The 4,218-nt window shown below is 28.3% G+C and overlaps 1 long non-coding RNA gene across 1 annotated transcript; it reads left to right on the forward strand.

Moving 5' to 3' along the window:
- Positions 1-680: 680 nt before the first annotated feature.
- On the forward strand, positions 681-1,854 carry LOC149375653 (uncharacterized). The gene is made up of 2 exons (XR_016293675.1): positions 681-779; positions 1,639-1,854. It is a non-coding gene; the product is annotated as an uncharacterized LOC149375653 (long non-coding RNA).
- The last annotated feature ends 2,364 nt before the right edge of the window (positions 1,855-4,218 follow it).

Consider the following 4,218-nt stretch of genomic DNA (forward strand, 5'->3'; position numbering starts at 1 on the left):
CAAAAACAATCATAAAGTTTATTAGTATAAGATTTAGGAATAAGTAAAACAATCCATGCAACCAAACATTTGATTCGTATCAGCAACAAAAATATAGATAAAACTTATAATATGTCCAGTTTTGGACCAAATAAAATTTGATAGTCACCCCCTAGATAAGGGCGGATTTTGGGATGTATATGCCCCCAGCTTCAGCTATATGCCTCGTTATGGTGAGGTTATTGACATGATCCTCGAGTCTCTACCAATACGTTTAAACAGTATTATTATTAAAATTTATTATGCTACTTCCCAGCTTTTTTATTACTAATAGTTTTATTCTGGCTTATTTACTCGACTAGTACGTTGTCGGTAGAACAAAATTTTCTTCATGTACACAAAATAGAGTTTTGAAAAGTATGACTTTTTTAGACATTGTTTTTAGTAAATATTTTAACATTACCATTATAAAAAACTACGATGTTATGATAAAAGTTATCTATTGGTGTTAATGGTCTTTTTAACTAGAGTTAACATTAAAAAAAAATTTGTCAGAATTTTAGAAGTCAGTATGATTTTTTAAGTGCCAATCATGCCATTTGTCTACTTTTTACATAAGTATGGAAGATTAGGAAAACAGATAGCTCACAAAATTAATTTTACATCACCATTATTTGCTTGAATAAGTACCGTGCTTACAAGGTTAGTGATTAGTATTTTAAGCGTGGTCTACAGCAGTATTACAATGTCCTTACATTAATCAATTAGAAGTTTTTGAGTTTAGTGGCGTCAAAATTCATGTACGTAATTGAATGTATACTGGTTGCTTCTCGATTGGTTTTAGTTTGTTTACATGGTTTCGTAAAATATAATAACCACGGATATCTTTCTCAATAGAAAAAGACGCCTTAAATCATGCGTGTAGATCTAGTGACGTACTTATTTTTAATTCTTAAACATTTTGCACAAGTACTTTTTTTTAACTGTGGAAGTTTTAAAAAAACAGCACTAACACTTGTAATTTTTTGTTACAGCCATAAAAGCTTTTTTTAAATTTATTAATAATGTCAAGAATAAGAATTTATATCTTATACACGTAATACATTTTATTGTGACAGAGAATTTTTAATTATTAGAAGATAGTTTAAGTATAAAAGGTTTGAAAAGCATGGTGTAATACAAAATTTAAAGCAGTATACATACATCTCGATTGCTACATTGAATTATTTTAAAATACTGTGATTTGTATGAACTACGTGCTTTTTTATTGTACAAGTCAGTATTTAGAATGCTTTAGTTATTTTTATGCCTTAAAATAAATTGATTGTTACTTTTATTTCTGTATTGTAATAATAACGTAAAGATGAAAAAAAAGCTTCTAGGGCAAAATATTTGACTTGTTGCAGTTTGGAAGTAATCACAAAACAAATTAATATAAACAGCTTACAAAAATCCATTTTTAAGCCTTTTCATGCATTTTCTTAAAAGATAGAGAAATCATACATATATTAGAAGTATATGGTATACCAGTTAGTGAACACAATATCAATTACAATTTTCATATTACTGTTTAAAAAAATTATCTGTAACTTCTTTTAATATTAAGAAAAATGTAATTGGTCTCAAAAGGCATGAGTTTATTTGTACACTTTAATAAAGTTGCTGCTCAGCAAGTTACGCAACTGGTGATAGAGAAATTTTATCATTCATGCCTAAGACATCCCACTGAAGTCACCTATATAACTTTATGCATATTACTTCGTCTTTTCAAAGATCCTTCTACATCAATATAATTGACTACTACATTTTCGTGATCATCAATGGCACTAGATAATCTGACAGCTGTCCTTTACGGAGTTAACGATATTCGACTTGTAAGTAAATTTAAACAGCTAAACTTTTCCAAAAATTATTTATTCATTATTTTAACAATAAACATTTAGTCATAAAACGACTCATTACTAATCATCAAAGCGAAAATTAAATTGCATTCGAAAATTTAACAGTTGATAATATTCTTTAAAGTTATTTTTTAAATAGTAGCTGATCACATGTCTAAAGAACCAGAAAATAATATGGGCCTTAGTTGAACTGACTGTAAGTATTGTAAATACGTAGATTACAAATATTTTTATTCTCTGAAATAACGTCTACTAAGAAAATTAATAACGTTAATTAAGGCCAAAAGATATTGTCTGGCTCTGCGAATAACTTCTTATATAATCCTTATTAAAAGTTTAATTTTAAACGGTTCAAACTTAGTTAACCAATAAAATTTTTCAAGTTAAAATAGATGAGCAATAATTTTAATATAAAAATGTCAGCTTGATAAGCTGTTGACTTGCTGTCCTCTTTTAACAAATAAGGCAAATAGAGTAGTTTTGTTATATTCAATTATGTCGGAAGAGCTATCTAACTGTTAATAGACATAATATAACGAATGTATCTTTTTAAAATATTACTACAGTAATTTTTATAATTGAGCCAAAAAAAAAAAAAAAAGAAAAATATTGTGATCAAGCAACCCCCATACATAATAAAGTTGAAAATTTGTCTTACAAGTAGTATCATCACAAATATTGGATTTTTGTACTAGAAGACTACATAAAATATTATCTCTACAGCAAGAGGTAACGATAATACAAATGCATCACAATAACAAAATTACTAGAAAAAATTAAGACCGTAGAAGCTGTTGCTGAATAACAAAGACGTATTTAGAGATATCTTACATGAAGTGAAATACTCATTAAATTAAACAGTCCAAAGAATACTGTTGTATAAATGATCTGTCTGCAGAACTTAATTTTTTTCTGATTGGTCGTAAGCTCTCATGAGTTGTGAGACTTGCATTATACTCAAAATTCTTACTCAGTATCACACAATTTTTTAATCTAGACTTCACCCTCCTGAGAAACGTTATCATAAGCTTACTTAGAGTGTTATTTTATACTCACATATTGTTACTTTTACATTTATACAGTTCAAGCAGTTTTATTTGAATTTTTTATATACACATGAATGGATTTATCAATCACTATTATTAAATTCGAAATTTTAACATACCATATATTGCTCTAATAAAACTGAAACAACGTGTGAGAAAAAATCACTAAAACCCCTACAGAAAAAGTTGAAACTTACATTTATAAACCGTTATAGAACCAAGCGTGCTGAATGTATTTAGTGCAATGTAATATAAGTAAAGTTTTATAAAAGACAACCAAACATGTGGTTGTAATAAAATAATGCAAAATGTTCCAAGTAAACAGTTGTAAATAATTTAGTTATTATTTTTTTTACGAATTCATGCCTACTTACATATGTATGTGGATATCCATTCTGGAAATTAAATCATATGGCTTTTACAAGGTTTATCAATGAAACATCATTTTTATAGAGTTTTTTTTGGGCCATGCTGAATTCAACTGCTTGGATGTAATAAAAGGGGTCTCAAGGTCTAGTTTGTAAAAAAAAATAAATGAAATAACATCAAAATTTTTCTTAGAACAAAAAAATACTAAAGTCTGGGATCTGGCAAAGAAGATAGGACTTGTAAGAGTGCGTCAAACAAAGTAAGCGTATTGCACATGAGCAGTGAGAATCCACTGTTGACATGCAGCTAAATAGGGGCTTCATTACGCACTTGGTTAAGAAAAAGTGGGCCAACTATTTAGAGTTACACTTCCGTAGACGCGTTCTGTTCTACCGAATAAATCAATGATTTCAGATTGGTGGCCTTGAGAAAAAGTGTAACGAAAGTGGATTTTGCTTGATTCTTCTTCTTTATCCCACCTTTCTTGGCGTACTTCCAGTCCTTTTACACCATCCAATATCATTGCATCACACAACATCATCGCACTATACCACACCATATATTTTAAAGTTTAATCATTTTTTTCTTTTAACCAGTTTCAAAAAAAAAAAAAAAAAAAAAAAAACAGTTCCTAAAAGGATGTGAGCCCCCTGATCTCTTGCACACTGGGCAGCCCCTTACCTACACATCTATGAGTGGACCTTATAATGGAAAACCGATTACTTAATTGTATCTTACAGTTCGTACTTCATTTTCAATGTAAATTTTTATTTATTATGTATTTATTCATTTTACATTATATAAATAAGTAATTTAATAAAATACATTTTTTTGGTACATGTTTTTTACAAAAATTTAGAAATAAGTATATGTATTAGTAAAGTAGCTTTCATATGAATTAATAAACATTCATTTACTTATCA

This window comes from Copidosoma floridanum, unplaced genomic scaffold, assembly GCF_036245765.1.
Source record: "Copidosoma floridanum isolate Cflo_tuat_1 unplaced genomic scaffold, Cflo_Japanese_pri ptg000005l, whole genome shotgun sequence".
Lineage (NCBI taxonomy): Eukaryota > Metazoa > Arthropoda > Insecta > Hymenoptera > Encyrtidae > Copidosoma > Copidosoma floridanum.